The following is a 14,118-nucleotide window of genomic DNA, read 5'->3' as shown; positions in this document are numbered from 1 at the left end:
GATACCGGGAATCGAACCCGGGCCTTTTGGGTGAAAGCAAGATATCCTAGCCATTAGACCATATCGGATTGGTTTGAGCAACCCTAGATATTATTCCTATAAATGTGTCTTTAAATTTATTCTTTAAAAGCGGTACAAAAGCACTCGCTCCGATACCGGGAATCGAACCCGGGCCTTCTGGGTATCCTACCCACTAGACCATATCGGACTTGCTTAACCAAGTCTTAATTCTATTCATAAACCTATATCCTTAAGTCTATTCTTGAAAAGCGGTACAAAAGCACTCGCTCCGATACCGGGAATCGAACCCGGGCCGTCTGGGTGAAAGCCAGATATCCTAGGCACTAGACCATATCGGACTGGTTTGAGCAACCCTAGATATTATTCCTATAAATGTGTCTTTAAATTTATTCTTTAAAAGCGGTACAAAAGCACTCGCTCCGATACCGGGAATCGAACCCGGGCCTTCTGGGTGTGAGCCAGATATCCTAGCCACTAGACCATATCGGACTTGCTCTTACCAAGTCTTAATTCTATTCATAAACCTATATCCATAAGTCTATTCTTGAAAAGCGGTACAAAAGCACTCTCTCCGATACCGGGAATCGAACCCGGGCCTTCTGGGTGAAAGCCAGATATCCTAGCCACTAGACCATATCGGACTTGCTTAACCAAGTCTTAATTCTATTCATAAACCTATGTCCTTAAATCTGTTCTTCAAAACCGGTACAAAAGCACCCGCTCCGGTACAGGGAATCGAACCCGGGCCTTCTGGGTATCCTACCCACTAGACCATATCGGACTTGCTTAACCAAGTCTTAATTCTATTCATAAACCTATATCCTTAAGTCTATTCTTGAAAAGCGGTACAAAAGCACTCGCTCCGATAACGGGAATCGAACCCGGGCCTTCTGGGCGAAAGCCAGATATCCTAGCCATTAGACCATATCGGACTTGCTTAACCAAGTCTTAATTCTATTCATAAACCTATATCCTTAAGTCTATTCTTGAAAATCTGTACAAAAGCACTCGCTCCGATACCGGGAATCGAACCCGGGCCTTCTGGGTGAAAGCCAGATATCCTAGCCACTAGACCATATCGGACTTGCTTAACCAAGTCTTAATTCTATTCATAAACCTATATCCTTAAGTCTATTCTTGAAAATCGGTACAAAAGCACTCGCTCCGATACCGGGAATCGAACCCGGGCCTTCTGGGTGAAAGCCAGATATCCTAGCCACTAGACCATATCGGACTTGCTTAACCAAGTCTTAATTCTATTCATAAACCTATGTCCTTAAGTCTATTCTTCAAAACCGGTACAAAAGCACCCGCTCCGGTACCGGGAATCGAACCCGGGCCTTCTGGGTATCCTACCCACTAGACCATATCGGACTTGCTTAACCAAGTCTTAATTCTATTCATAAACCTATATCCTTAAGTCTATTCTTGAAAAGCGGTACAAAAGCACTCGCTCCGATACCGGGAATCGAACCCGGGCCTTTTGGGTGAAAGCAAGATATCCTAGCCATTAGACCATATCGGACTGGTTTGAGCAACCCTAGATATTATTCCTATAAATGTGTCTTTAAATTTATTCTTTAAAAGCGGTACAAAAGCTCTCGCTCCGATACCGGGAATCGAACCCGGGCCTTCTGGGTATCCTACCCACTAGACCATATCGGACTTGCTTAACCAAGTCTTAATTCTATTCATAAACCTATATCCTTAAGTCTATTCTTGAAAAGCGGTACAAAAGCACTCGCTCCGATAACGGGAATCGAACCCGGGCCTTCTGGGCGAAAGCCAGATATCCTAGCCATTAGACCATATCGGACTTGCTTAACCAAGTCTTAATTCTATTCATAAACCTATGTCCTTAAGTCTATTCTTCAAAACCGGTGCAAAAGCACTCGCTCCGATACCGGGAATAGAACCCGGGTTTTCTGGGTGAAAGCCAGATATCCTAGCCACTAGACCATATCGGACTGGTTTGAGCAACCCTAGATATTATTCCTATAAATGTGTCTTTAAATTTATTCTTTAAAAGCGGTACAAAAGCACTCGCTCCGATACCGGGAATCGAACCCGGGCCTTCTGGGTGAGAGCCGTTATCCTAGCCATTAGACCATATCGGACTTGCTTAACCAAGTCTTAATTCTATTCATAAACCTATGTCCTTAAGTCTATTCTTCAAAACCGGTGCAAAAGCACTCGCTCCGATACCGGGAATAGAACCCGGGCCTTCTGGGTGAAAGCCAGATATCCTAGCCACTAGACCATATCGGACTTGCTCTTACCAAGTCTTAATTCTATTCATAAACCTATATCCATAAGTCTATTCTTGAAAAGCGGTACAAAAGCACTCTCTCCGATACCGGGAATCGAACCCGGGCCTTCTGGGTGAAAGCCAGATATCCTAGCCACTAGACCATATCGGACTTGCTTAACCAAGTCTTAATTCTATTCATAAACCTATGTCCTTAAGTCTGTTCTTCAAAACCGGTACAAAAGCACCCGCTCCGGTACAGGGAATCGAACCCGGGCCTTCTGGGTATCCTACCCACTAGACCATATCGGACTTGCTTAACCAAGTCTTAATTCTATTCATAAACCTATATCCTTAAGTCTATTCTTGAAAAGCGGTACAAAAGCACTCGCTCCGATAACGGGAATCGAACCCGGGCCTTCTGGGCGAAAGCCAGATATCCTAGCCATTAGACCATATCGGACTTGCTTAACCAAGTCTTAATTCTATTCATAAACCTATGTCCTTAAGTCTATTCTTCAAAACCGGTGCAAAAGCACTCGCTCCGATACCGGGAATAGAACCCGGGTTTTCTGGGTGAAAGCCAGATATCCTAGCCACTAGACCATATCGGACTGGTTTGAGCAACCCTAGATATTATTCCTATAAATGTGTCTTTAAATTTATTCTTTAAAAGCGGTACAAAAGCACTCGCTCCGATACCGGGAATCGAACCCGGGCCTTCTGGGTGAGAGCCGTTATCCTAGCCATTAGACCATATCGGACTTGCTTAACCAAGTCTTAATTCTATTCATAAACCTATGTCCTTAAGTCTATTCTTCAAAACCGGTGCAAAAGCACTCGCTCCGATACCGGGAATAGAACCCGGGCCTTCTGGGTGAAAGCCAGATATCCTAGCCACTAGACCATATCGGACTTGCTCTTACCAAGTCTTAATTCTATTCATAAACCTATATCCATAAGTCTATTCTTGAAAAGCGGTACAAAAGCACTCTCTCCGATACCGGGAATCGAACCCGGGCCTTCTGGGTGAAAGCCAGATATCCTAGCCACTAGACCATATCGGACTTGCTTAACCAAGTCTTAATTCTATTTATAAACCTATGTCCTTAAGTCTATTCTTCAAAACCGGTACAAAAGCACCCGCTCCGGTACAGGGAATCGAACCCGGGCCTTCTGGGTATCCTACCCACTAGACCATATCGGACTTGCTTAACCAAGTCTTAATTCTATTCATAAACCTATATCCTTAAGTCTATTCTTGAAAAGCGGTACAAAAGCACTCGCTCCGATAACGGGAATCGAACCCGGGCCTTCTGGGCGAAAGCCAGATATCCTAGCCATTAGACCATATCGGACTTGCTTAACCAAGTCTTAATTCTATTCATAAACCTATGTCCTTAAGTCTATTCTTCAAAACCGGTGCAAAAGCACTCGCTCCGATACCGGGAGTCGAACCCGGGCCTTCTGGGTATCCTACCCACTAGACCATATCGGACTTGCTTATCCAAGTCTTAATTCTATTCATAAACCTATATCCTTAAGTCTATTCTTGAAAAGCGGTACAAAAGCACTCGCTCCGATAACGGGAATCGAACCCGGGCCTTCTGGGCGAAAGCCAGATATCCTAGCCATTAGACCATATCGGACTTGCTTAACCAAGTCTTAATTCTATTCATAAACCTATGTCCTTAAGTCTATTCTTCAAAACCGGTGCAAAAGCACTCGCTCCGATACCGGGAATAGAACCCGGGTTTTCTGGGTGAAAGCCAGATATCCTAGCCACTAGACCATATCGGACTGGTTTGAGCAACCCTAGATATTATTCCTATAAATGTGTCTTTAAATTTATTCTTTAAAAGCGGTACAAAAGCACTCGCTCCGATACCGGGAATCGAACCCGGGCCTTCTGGGTGAGAGCCGTTATCCTAGCCATTAGACCATATCGGACTTGCTTAACCAAGTCTTAATTCTATTCATAAACCTATGTCCTTAAGTCTATTCTTCAAAACCGGTGCAAAAGCACTCGCTCCGATACCGGGAATAGAACCCGGGCCTTCTGGGTGAAAGCCAGATATCCTAGCCACTAGACCATATCGGACTTGCTCTTACCAAGTCTTAATTCTATTCATAAACCTATATCCATAAGTCTATTCTTGAAAAGCGGTACAAAAGCACTCTCTCCGATACCGGGAATCGAACCCGGGCCTTCTGGGTGAAAGCCAGATATCCTAGCCACTAGACCATATCGGACTTGCTTAACCAAGTCTTAATTCTATTTATAAACCTATGTCCTTAAGTCTATTCTTCAAAACCGGTACAAAAGCACCCGCTCCGGTACAGGGAATCGAACCCGGGCCTTCTGGGTATCCTACCCACTAGACCATATCGGACTTGCTTAACCAAGTCTTAATTCTATTCATAAACCTATATCCTTAAGTCTATTCTTGAAAAGCGGTACAAAAGCACTCGCTCCGATAACGGGAATCGAACCCGGGCCTTCTGGGCGAAAGCCAGATATCCTAGCCATTAGACCATATCGGACTTGCTTAACCAAGTCTTAATTCTATTCATAAACCTATGTCCTTAAGTCTATTCTTCAAAACCGGTGCAAAAGCACTCGCTCCGATACCGGGAATCGAACCCGGGCCTTCTGGGTATCCTACCCACTAGACCATATCGGACTTGCTTATCCAAGTCTTAATTCTATTCATAAACCTATATCCTTAAGTCTATTCTTGAAAAGCGGTACAAAAGCACTCGCTCCGATAACGGGAATCGAACCCGGGCCTTCTGGGCGAAAGCCAGATATCTTAGCCATTAGACCATATCGGACTTGCTTAACCAAGTCTTAATTCTATTCATAAACCTATGTCCTTAAGTCTATTCTTCAAAACCGGTACAAAAGCACTCTCTCCGATACCGGGAATCGAACCCGGGCCTTCTGGGTGAAAGCCAGATATCCTAGCCACTAGACCATATCGGACTTGCTTAACCAAGTCTTAATTCTATTTATAAACCTATGTCCTTAAGTCTATTCTTCAAAACCGGTACAAAAGCACCCGCTCCGGTACAGGGAATCGAACCCGGGCCTTCTGGGTATCCTACCCACTAGACCATATCGGACTTGCTTAACCAAGTCTTAATTCTATTCATAAACCTATATCCTTAAGTCTATTCTTGAAAAGCGGTACAAAAGCACTCGCTCCGATAACGGGAATCGAACCCGGGCCTTCTGGGCGAAAGCCAGATATCCTAGCCATTAGACCATATCGGACTTGCTTAACCAAGTCTTAATTCTATTCATAAACCTATGTCCTTAAGTCTATTCTTCAAAACCGGTGCAAAAGCACTCGCTCCGATACCGGGAATAGAACCCGGGTTTTCTGGGTGAAAGCCAGATATCCTAGCCACTAGACCATATCGGACTGGTTTGAGCAACCCTAGATATTATTCCTATAAATGTGTCTTTAAATTTATTCTTTAAAAGCGGTACAAAAGCACTCGCTCCGATACCGGGAATCGAACCCGGGCCTTCTGGGTGAGAGCCGTTATCCTAGCCATTAGACCATATCGGACTTGCTTAACCAAGTCTTAATTCTATTCATAAACCTATGTCCTTAAGTCTATTCTTCAAAACCGGTGCAAAAGCACTCGCTCCGATACCGGGAATAGAACCCGGGCCTTCTGGGTGAAAGCCAGATATCCTAGCCACTAGACCATATCGGACTTGCTCTTACCAAGTCTTAATTCTATTCATAAACCTATATCCATAAGTCTATTCTTGAAAAGCGGTACAAAAGCACTCTCTCCGATACCGGGAATCGAACCCGGGCCTTCTGGGTGAAAGCCAGATATCCTAGCCACTAGACCATATCGGACTTGCTTAACCAAGTCTTAATTCTATTTATAAACCTATGTCCTTAAGTCTATTCTTCAAAACCGGTACAAAAGCACCCGCTCCGGTACAGGGAATCGAACCCGGGCCTTCTGGGTATCCTACCCACTAGACCATATCGGACTTGCTTAACCAAGTCTTAATTCTATTCATAAACCTATATCCTTAAGTCTATTCTTGAAAAGCGGTACAAAAGCACTCGCTCCGATAACGGGAATCGAACCCGGGCCTTCTGGGCGAAAGCCAGATATCCTAGCCATTAGACCATATCGGACTTGCTTAACCAAGTCTTAATTCTATTCATAAACCTATGTCCTTAAGTCTATTCTTCAAAACCGGTGCAAAAGCACTCGCTCCGATACCGGGAATCGAACCCGGGCCTTCTGGGTATCCTACCCACTAGACCATATCGGACTTGCTTATCCAAGTCTTAATTCTATTCATAAACCTATATCCTTAAGTCTATTCTTGAAAAGCGGTACAAAAGCACTCGCTCCGATAACGGGAATCGAACCCGGGCCTTCTGGGCGAAAGCCAGATATCCTAGCCATTAGACCATATCGGACTTGCTTAAGCAAGTCTTAATTCTATTCATAAACCTATGTCCTTAAGTCTATTCTTCAAAACCGGTGCAAAAGCACTCGCTCCGATACCGGGAATAGAACCCGGGTTTTCTGGGTGAAAGCCAGATATCCTAGCCACTAGACCATATCGGACTGGTTTGAGCAACCCTAGATATTATTCCTATAAATGTGTCTTTAAATTTATTCTTTAAAAGCGGTACAAAAGCACTCGCTCCGATACCGGGAATCGAACCCGGGCCTTCTGGGTGAGAGCCGTTATCCTAGCCATTAGACCATATAGGACTTGCTTAACCAAGTCTTAATTCTATTCATAAACCTATGTCCTTAAGTCTATTCTTCAAAACCGGTGCAAAAGCACTCGCTCCGATACCGGGAATAGAACCCGGGCCTTCTGGGTGAAAGCCAGATATCCTAGCCACTAGACCATATCGGACTTGCTCTTACCAAGTCTTAATTCTATTCATAAACCTATATCCATAAGTCTATTCTTGAAAAGCGGTACAAAAGCACTCTCTCCGATACCGGGAATCGAACCCGGGCCTTCTGGGTGAAAGCCAGATATCCTAGCCACTAGACCATATCGGACTTGCTTAACCAAGTCTTAATTCTATTTATAAACCTATGTCCTTAAGTCTATTCTTCAAAACCGGTACAAAAGCACCCGCTCCGGTACAGGGAATCGAACCCGGGCCTTCTGGGTATCCTACCCACTAGACCATATCGGACTTGCTTAACCAAGTCTTAATTCTATTCATAAACCTATATCCTTAAGTCTATTCTTGAAAAGCGGTACAAAAGCACTCGCTCCGATAACGGGAATCGAACCCGGGCCTTCTGGGCGAAAGCCAGATATCCTAGCCATTAGACCATATCGGACTTGCTTAATCAAGTCTTAATTCTATTCATAAACCTATGTCCTTAAGTCTATTCTTCAAAACCGGTGCAAAAGCACTCGCTCCGATACCGGGAATCGAACCCGGGCCTTCTGGGTATCCTACCCACTAGACCATATCGGACTTGCTTATCCAAGTCTTAATTCTATTCATAAACCTATATCCTTAAGTCTATTCTTGAAAAGCGGTACAAAAGCACTCGCTCCGATAACGGGAATCGAACCCGGGCCTTCTGGGTGAAAGCCAGATATCCTAGCCACTAGACCATATCGGACTTGCTTAACCAAGTCTTAATTCTATTCATAAACCTATATCCTTAAGTCTATTCTTGAAAAGCGGTACAAAAGCACTCGCTCCGATACCGGGAATCGAACCCGGGCCGTCTGGGTGAAAGCCAGATATCCTAGGCACTAGACCATATCGGACTGGTTTGAGCAACCCTAGATATTATTCCTATAAATGTGTCTTTAAATTTATTCTTTAAAAGCGGTACAAAAGCACTCGCTCCGATACCGGGAATCGAACCCGGGCCTTCTGGGTGAGAGCCAGATATCCTAGCCACTAGACCATATCGGACTTGCTCTTACCAAGTCTTAATTCTATTCATAAACCTATATCCATAAGTCTATTCTTGAAAAGCGGTACAAAAGCACTCTCTCCGATACCGGGAATCGAACCCGGGCCTTCTGGGTGAAAGCCAGATATCCTAGCCACTAGACCATATCGGACTGGTTTGAGCAACCCTAGATATTATTCCTATAAATGTGTCTTTAAATTTATTCTTTAAAAGCGGTACAAAAGCTCTCGCTCCGATACCGGGAATCGAACCGGGGCCTTCTGGGTATCCTACCCACTAGACCATATCGGATTTGCTTAACCAAGTCTTAATTCTATTCATAAACCTATATCCTTAAGTCTATTCTTGAAAAGCGGTACAAAAGCACTCGCTCCGATACCGGGAATCGAACTCGGGCCGTCTGGGTGAAAGCCAGATATCCTAGGCACTAGACCATATCGGACTGGTTTGAGCAACCCTAGATATTATTCCTATAAATGTGTCTTTAAATTTATTCATTAAAAGCGGTACAAAAGCACTCGCTCCGATACCGGGAATCGAACCCGGGCCTTCTGGGTGAGAGCCGTTATCCTAGCCACTAGACCATATCGGACTTGCTCTTACCAAGTCCTAATTCTATTCATAAACCTATATCCATAAGTCTATTCTTGAAAAGCGGTACAAAAGCACTCTCTCCGATACCGGGAATCGAACCCGGGCCTTCTGGGTGAAAGCCAGATATCCTAGCCACTAGACCATATCGGACTTGCTTAACCAAGTCTTAATTCTATTCATAAACCTATGTCCTTAAGTCTGTTCTTCAAAACAGGTACAAAAGCACCCGCTCCGGTACAGGGAATCGAACCCGGGCCGTCTGGGTGAAAGCCAGATATCCTAGGCACTAGACCATATCGGACTGGTTTGAGCAACCCTAGATATTATTCCTATAAATGTGTCTTTAAATTTATTCTTTAAAAGCGGTACAAAAGCACTCGCTCCGATACCGGGAATCGAACCCGGGCCTTCTGGGTGAGAGCCAGATATCCTAGCCACTAGACCATATCGGACTTGCTCTTACCAAGTCTTAATTCTATTCATAAACCTATATCCATAAGTCTATTCTTGAAAAGCGGTACAAAAGCACTCTCTCCGATACCGGGAATCGAACCCGGGCCTTCTGGGTGAAAGCCAGATATCCTAGCCACTAGACCATATCGGACTGGTTTGAGCAACCCTAGATATTATTCCTATAAATGTGTCTTTAAATTTATTCTTTAAAAGCGGTACAAAAGCTCTCGCTCCGATACCGGGAATCGAACCGGGGCCTTCTGGGTATCCTACCCACTAGACCATATCGGATTTGCTTAACCAAGTCTTAATTCTATTCATAAACCTATATCCTTAAGTCTATTCTTGAAAAGCGGTACAAAAGCACTCGCTCCGATACCGGGAATCGAACTCGGGCCGTCTGGGTGAAAGCCAGATATCCTAGGCACTAGACCATATCGGACTGGTTTGAGCAACCCTAGATATTATTCCTATAAATGTGTCTTTAAATTTATTCTTTAAAAGCGGTACAAAAGCACTCGCTCCGATACCGGGAATCGAACCCGGGCCTTCTGGGTGAGAGCCGTTATCCTAGCCACTAGACCATATCGGACTTGCTCTTACCAAGTCTTAATTCTATTCATAAACCTATATCCATAAGTCTATTCTTGAAAAGCGGTACAAAAGCACTCTCTCCGATACCGGGAATCGAACCCGGGCCTTCTGGGTGAAAGCCAGATATCCTAGCCACTAGACCATATCGGACTTGCTTAACCAAGTCTTAATTCTATTCATAAACCTATGTCCTTAAGTCTGTTCTTCAAAACAGGTACAAAAGCACCCGCTCCGGTACAGGGAATCGAACCCGGGCCTTCTGGGTATCCTACCCACTAGACCATATCGGACTTGCTTAACCAAGTCTTAATTCTATTCATAAACCTATATCCTTAAGTCTATTCTTGAAAAGCGGTACAAAAGCACTCGCTCCGATAACGGGAATCGAACCCGGGCCTTCTGGGCGAAAGCCAGATATCCTAGCCATTAGACCATATCGGACTTGCTTAACCAAGTCTTAATTCTATTCATAAACCTATGTCCTTAAGTCTATTCTTTAAAACCGGTGCAAAAGCACTCGCTCCGATACCGGGAATAGAACCCGGGTTTTCTGGGTGAAAGCCAGATATCCTAGCCACTAGACCATATCGGACTGGTTTGAGCAACCCTAGATATTATTCCTATAAATGTGTCTTTAAATTTATTCTTTAAAAGCGGTACAAAAGCACTCGCTCCGATACCGGGAATCGAACCCGGGCCTTCTGGGTGAGAGCCGTTATCCTAGCCACTAGACCATATCGGACTTGCTCTTACCAAGTCTTAATTCTATTCATAAACCTATATCCATAAGTCTATTCTTGAAAAGCGGTACAAAAGCACTCTCTCCGATACCGGGAATCGAACCCGGGCCTTCTGGGTGAAAGCCAGATATCCTAGCCACTAGACCATATCGGACTTGCTTAACCAAGTCTTAATTCTATTCATAAACCTATGTCCTTAAGTCTATTCTTCAAAACCGGTACAAAAGCACCCGCTCCGGTACAGGGAATCGAACCCGGGCCTTCTGGGTATCCTACCCACTAGACCATATCGGACTTGCTTAACCAAGTCTTAATTCTATTCATAAACCTATATCCTTAAGTCTATTCTTGAAAAGCGGTACAAAAGCACTCGCTCCGATAACGGGAATCGAACCCGGGCCTTCTGGGCGAAAGCCAGATATCCTAGCCATTAGACCATATCGGACTTGCTTAACCAAGTCTTAATTCTATTCATAAACCTATGTCCTTAAGTCTATTCTTCAAAACCGGTGCAAAAGCACTCGCTCCGATACCGGGAATAGAACCCGGGTTTTCTGGGTGAAAGCCAGATATCCTAGCCACTAGACCATATCGGACTGGTTTGAGCAACCCTAGATATTATTCCTATAAATGTGTCTTTAAATTTATTCTTTAAAAGCGGTACAAAAGCAATCGCTCCGATACCGGGAATCGAACCCGGGCCTTCTGGGTATCCTACCCACTAGACCATATCGGACTTGCTTAACCAAGTCTTAATTCTATTCATAAACCTATGTCCTTAAGTCTATTCTTGAAAAGCGGTACATAAGCACTCGCTCCGATACCGGGAATCGAACCCGGGCCTTCTGGGTGAAAGCCAGATATCCTAGGCACTAGACCATATCGGACTGGTTTGAGCAACCCTAGATATTATTCCTATAAATGTGTCTTTAAATTTATTCTTTAAAAGCGGTACAAAAGCACTCGCTCCGATAACGGGAATCGAACCCGGGCCTTCTGGGTGAAAGCCAGGTATCCTACCCTCTAGACCATATCGGACTTGCTTGAGCAAGTCTTAATTCAATTCATAAACCTATATCCTTAAGTCTATTCTTGAAAATCGGTACAAAAGCACTCGCTCCGATACCGGGAATCGAACCCGGGCCTTGTGGGTATCCTTCCCACTAGACCACATCGGACTTGCTTAACCAAGTCTTAATTCTATTCACAAACCTATATCCTTAAATCTATTCTTCAAAACCAGTACAAAATCACCCGCTCCGATTCCGGGAATCGAACCCGGGCTTTCTGGGTGAGAGCCAGATATCCTAGCCACTAGACCATATCGGACTTGCTCTTACCAAGTTTTAATTCTATTCATAAACCTATGTCCTTAAGTCTATTCTCAAAACCGGTACAAAAGCACCCGCTCCGATACCGGGAATCGAACCCGGGCCTTGTGGGTATCCTACCCACTAGACCATATCGGACTTGCTTAACCAAGTCTTAATTCTATTCATAAAACTATATCCTTAAGTCTATTCTTGAAAAGCCGTACAAAAGCACTCGCTCCGATACCGGGAATCGAACCCGGGCCTTCTGGGTGAGAGCCAATTATCTTAGCCACTAGACCATATCGGACTTGCTTAACCAAGTCTTAATTCTATTCATAAACCTATGTCCTTAAGTCTATTCTTCAAAACCGGTGCAAAAGCACTCGCTCCGATACCGGGAATAAAACCCGGGCCTTCTGGGTGAAAGCCAGATATCCTAGCCACTAGACCATATCGGACTGGTTTGAGCAACCCTAGATATTATTCCTATAAATGTGTCTTTAAATTTATTCTTTAAAAGCGGTACAAAAGCAATCTCTCCGATACCGGGAATCGAACCCGGGCCTTCTGGGTATCCTACCCACTAGACCATATCGGACTTGCTTAACCAAGTCTTAATTCTATTCATAAACCTATGTCCTTAAGTCTATTCTTGAAAAGCGGTACATAAGCACTCGCTCCGATACCGGGAATCGAACCCGGGCCTTCTGGGTGAAAGCCAGATATCCTAGGCACTAGACCGTATCGGACTGGTTTGAGCAACCCTAGATATTATTCCTATAAATGTGTCTTTAAATTTATTCTTTAAAAGCGGTACAAAAGCACTCTCTCCGATACCGGGAATCGAACCCGGGCCTTCTGGGTGAAAGCCAGATATCCTAGCCACTAGACCATATCGGACTTGCTTAACCAAGTCTTAATTCTATTCATAAACCTATATCCTTAAGTCTATTCTTGAAAAGCGGTACAAAAGCACTCGCTCCGATAACGGGAATCGAACCCGGGCCTTCTGGGCGAAAGCCAGATATCCTAGCCATTAGACCATATCGGACTTGCTTATCAAGTCTTAATTCTATTCATAAACCTATGTCCTTAAGTCTATTCTTCAAAACCGGTACAAAAGCACTCGCTCCGATACCGGGAATCGAACCCGGGCCTTCTGGGTGAAACCAGATACCCTAGCCACTAGACCATATCGGACTTGCTCTACCAAGTCTTAATTCTATTCACAAACCTATATCCTTAAGTCTATTCTTCAAAACCAGTACAAAATCACCCGCTCCGATACCGGGAATCGAACCCGGGCCTTCTGGGTGAAAGCCAGATATCCTAGGCACTAGACCATATCGGACTGGTTTGAGCAACCCTAGATATTATTCCTATAAATGTGTCTTTAAATTTATTCTTTAAAAGCGGTACAAAAGCACCCGCTCCGATACCGGGAATCGAACCCGGGCCTTCTGGGTGAAAGCCAGGTATCCTACCCACTAGACCATATCGGATTTGCTTGAGCAAGTCTTAATTCAATTCATAAACCTATATCCTTAAGTCTATTCTTGAAAATCGGTACAAAAGCACTCGCTCCGATACCGGGAACCGAACCCAGGCCTTCTGGGTGATAACCAAGTATCTTACCCACTAGACCATATCAGACTTGCTTAACCAAGTTTTAATTCTATTCATAAACCTATGTCCTTAAGTCTATTCTGAAAACCGGTACAAAAGCACCCGCTCCGATACCGGAAATCGAACCCGGGCCTTGTGGGTATCCTACCCACTAGACCATATCGGACTTGCTTAACCAAGTCTTAATTCTATTCATAAACCTATATCCTTAAGTCTATTCTTGAAAAACGGTACAAAAGCACTGGCTCCGATACCAGGAATCGAACCCGGGCCTTCTGGGTAAAACCAGATACCCTAGCCACTAGGCCATATCGGACTAGCTCTACCAAGTCTTAATTCTATTCACAAACCTATATCCTTATCACCCGCTCCGATACCGGGAATCGAACCCGGGCCTTCTGGGTGAAAGCCAGATATCCTAGCCACTAGACCATATCGGACTTGCTCTTACCAAGTCTTAATTCTATTATAAAAAAACGTCTTGATTTGGACCAAGACCGAAAAAACAAACGATATGTGTGAGGTTTATCAATTGGCTGAAGCTTCAGATATTGAAATTTTTTTTAGTTATTTTTAT

At 44.2% G+C, this 14,118-nt stretch overlaps 30 non-coding genes across 30 annotated transcripts; all 30 read right to left on the bottom strand.

Moving 5' to 3' along the window:
• Positions 1-438: 438 nt before the first annotated feature.
• TRNAV-CAC (transfer RNA valine (anticodon CAC)) lies at positions 439-510 on the bottom strand. The gene has a single exon. It is a non-coding gene; the product is annotated as a tRNA-Val (tRNA).
• Positions 511-590: 80 nt separating this feature from the next.
• Positions 591-662, bottom strand: TRNAE-UUC (transfer RNA glutamic acid (anticodon UUC)). The gene has a single exon. It is a non-coding gene; the product is annotated as a tRNA-Glu (tRNA).
• Positions 663-1,032: 370 nt separating this feature from the next.
• Positions 1,033-1,104, bottom strand: TRNAE-UUC (transfer RNA glutamic acid (anticodon UUC)). The gene has a single exon. It is a non-coding gene; the product is annotated as a tRNA-Glu (tRNA).
• Positions 1,105-1,183: 79 nt separating this feature from the next.
• On the bottom strand, positions 1,184-1,255 carry TRNAE-UUC (transfer RNA glutamic acid (anticodon UUC)). Its single transcript has one exon. It is a non-coding gene; the product is annotated as a tRNA-Glu (tRNA).
• Positions 1,256-2,217: 962 nt separating this feature from the next.
• Positions 2,218-2,289, bottom strand: TRNAE-UUC (transfer RNA glutamic acid (anticodon UUC)). The gene has a single exon. It is a non-coding gene; the product is annotated as a tRNA-Glu (tRNA).
• An 80-nt stretch (positions 2,290-2,369) lies between these two features.
• Positions 2,370-2,441, bottom strand: TRNAE-UUC (transfer RNA glutamic acid (anticodon UUC)). Its single transcript has one exon. It is a non-coding gene; the product is annotated as a tRNA-Glu (tRNA).
• A 671-nt stretch (positions 2,442-3,112) lies between these two features.
• Positions 3,113-3,184, bottom strand: TRNAE-UUC (transfer RNA glutamic acid (anticodon UUC)). Its single transcript has one exon. It is a non-coding gene; the product is annotated as a tRNA-Glu (tRNA).
• An 80-nt stretch (positions 3,185-3,264) lies between these two features.
• On the bottom strand, positions 3,265-3,336 carry TRNAE-UUC (transfer RNA glutamic acid (anticodon UUC)). Its single transcript has one exon. It is a non-coding gene; the product is annotated as a tRNA-Glu (tRNA).
• Positions 3,337-4,298: 962 nt separating this feature from the next.
• Positions 4,299-4,370, bottom strand: TRNAE-UUC (transfer RNA glutamic acid (anticodon UUC)). Its single transcript has one exon. It is a non-coding gene; the product is annotated as a tRNA-Glu (tRNA).
• An 80-nt stretch (positions 4,371-4,450) lies between these two features.
• Positions 4,451-4,522, bottom strand: TRNAE-UUC (transfer RNA glutamic acid (anticodon UUC)). Its single transcript has one exon. It is a non-coding gene; the product is annotated as a tRNA-Glu (tRNA).
• A 661-nt stretch (positions 4,523-5,183) lies between these two features.
• TRNAE-UUC (transfer RNA glutamic acid (anticodon UUC)) lies at positions 5,184-5,255 on the bottom strand. The gene has a single exon. It is a non-coding gene; the product is annotated as a tRNA-Glu (tRNA).
• Positions 5,256-5,926: 671 nt separating this feature from the next.
• Positions 5,927-5,998, bottom strand: TRNAE-UUC (transfer RNA glutamic acid (anticodon UUC)). The gene has a single exon. It is a non-coding gene; the product is annotated as a tRNA-Glu (tRNA).
• An 80-nt stretch (positions 5,999-6,078) lies between these two features.
• TRNAE-UUC (transfer RNA glutamic acid (anticodon UUC)) lies at positions 6,079-6,150 on the bottom strand. The gene has a single exon. It is a non-coding gene; the product is annotated as a tRNA-Glu (tRNA).
• Positions 6,151-7,112: 962 nt separating this feature from the next.
• Positions 7,113-7,184, bottom strand: TRNAE-UUC (transfer RNA glutamic acid (anticodon UUC)). The gene has a single exon. It is a non-coding gene; the product is annotated as a tRNA-Glu (tRNA).
• An 80-nt stretch (positions 7,185-7,264) lies between these two features.
• TRNAE-UUC (transfer RNA glutamic acid (anticodon UUC)) lies at positions 7,265-7,336 on the bottom strand. The gene has a single exon. It is a non-coding gene; the product is annotated as a tRNA-Glu (tRNA).
• A 510-nt stretch (positions 7,337-7,846) lies between these two features.
• On the bottom strand, positions 7,847-7,918 carry TRNAE-UUC (transfer RNA glutamic acid (anticodon UUC)). Its single transcript has one exon. It is a non-coding gene; the product is annotated as a tRNA-Glu (tRNA).
• A 230-nt stretch (positions 7,919-8,148) lies between these two features.
• Positions 8,149-8,220, bottom strand: TRNAE-CUC (transfer RNA glutamic acid (anticodon CUC)). The gene has a single exon. It is a non-coding gene; the product is annotated as a tRNA-Glu (tRNA).
• Positions 8,221-8,300: 80 nt separating this feature from the next.
• TRNAE-UUC (transfer RNA glutamic acid (anticodon UUC)) lies at positions 8,301-8,372 on the bottom strand. Its single transcript has one exon. It is a non-coding gene; the product is annotated as a tRNA-Glu (tRNA).
• A 521-nt stretch (positions 8,373-8,893) lies between these two features.
• On the bottom strand, positions 8,894-8,965 carry TRNAE-UUC (transfer RNA glutamic acid (anticodon UUC)). Its single transcript has one exon. It is a non-coding gene; the product is annotated as a tRNA-Glu (tRNA).
• A 230-nt stretch (positions 8,966-9,195) lies between these two features.
• TRNAE-CUC (transfer RNA glutamic acid (anticodon CUC)) lies at positions 9,196-9,267 on the bottom strand. The gene has a single exon. It is a non-coding gene; the product is annotated as a tRNA-Glu (tRNA).
• Positions 9,268-9,347: 80 nt separating this feature from the next.
• Positions 9,348-9,419, bottom strand: TRNAE-UUC (transfer RNA glutamic acid (anticodon UUC)). The gene has a single exon. It is a non-coding gene; the product is annotated as a tRNA-Glu (tRNA).
• Positions 9,420-9,940: 521 nt separating this feature from the next.
• Positions 9,941-10,012, bottom strand: TRNAE-UUC (transfer RNA glutamic acid (anticodon UUC)). Its single transcript has one exon. It is a non-coding gene; the product is annotated as a tRNA-Glu (tRNA).
• Positions 10,013-10,684: 672 nt separating this feature from the next.
• Positions 10,685-10,756, bottom strand: TRNAE-UUC (transfer RNA glutamic acid (anticodon UUC)). Its single transcript has one exon. It is a non-coding gene; the product is annotated as a tRNA-Glu (tRNA).
• A 661-nt stretch (positions 10,757-11,417) lies between these two features.
• TRNAE-UUC (transfer RNA glutamic acid (anticodon UUC)) lies at positions 11,418-11,489 on the bottom strand. Its single transcript has one exon. It is a non-coding gene; the product is annotated as a tRNA-Glu (tRNA).
• A 370-nt stretch (positions 11,490-11,859) lies between these two features.
• TRNAE-CUC (transfer RNA glutamic acid (anticodon CUC)) lies at positions 11,860-11,931 on the bottom strand. Its single transcript has one exon. It is a non-coding gene; the product is annotated as a tRNA-Glu (tRNA).
• Positions 11,932-12,150: 219 nt separating this feature from the next.
• On the bottom strand, positions 12,151-12,222 carry TRNAE-CUC (transfer RNA glutamic acid (anticodon CUC)). The gene has a single exon. It is a non-coding gene; the product is annotated as a tRNA-Glu (tRNA).
• A 521-nt stretch (positions 12,223-12,743) lies between these two features.
• TRNAE-UUC (transfer RNA glutamic acid (anticodon UUC)) lies at positions 12,744-12,815 on the bottom strand. Its single transcript has one exon. It is a non-coding gene; the product is annotated as a tRNA-Glu (tRNA).
• A 379-nt stretch (positions 12,816-13,194) lies between these two features.
• On the bottom strand, positions 13,195-13,266 carry TRNAE-UUC (transfer RNA glutamic acid (anticodon UUC)). The gene has a single exon. It is a non-coding gene; the product is annotated as a tRNA-Glu (tRNA).
• A 79-nt stretch (positions 13,267-13,345) lies between these two features.
• On the bottom strand, positions 13,346-13,417 carry TRNAE-UUC (transfer RNA glutamic acid (anticodon UUC)). Its single transcript has one exon. It is a non-coding gene; the product is annotated as a tRNA-Glu (tRNA).
• Positions 13,418-13,909: 492 nt separating this feature from the next.
• TRNAE-UUC (transfer RNA glutamic acid (anticodon UUC)) lies at positions 13,910-13,981 on the bottom strand. The gene has a single exon. It is a non-coding gene; the product is annotated as a tRNA-Glu (tRNA).
• Between the last annotated feature and the right edge of the window lie 137 nt (positions 13,982-14,118).

The sequence above is a fragment of the Phalangium opilio genome, unplaced genomic scaffold (assembly GCF_054372755.1).
Source record: "Phalangium opilio isolate 3A_F unplaced genomic scaffold, DU_Popi_V2 ptg000015l_1, whole genome shotgun sequence".
Taxonomy (NCBI): Eukaryota; Metazoa; Arthropoda; class Arachnida; order Opiliones; family Phalangiidae; genus Phalangium; species Phalangium opilio.
Note: the sequence above shows the minus strand (reverse complement) of the source record. Positions and strands in the feature narration are given on the sequence as shown.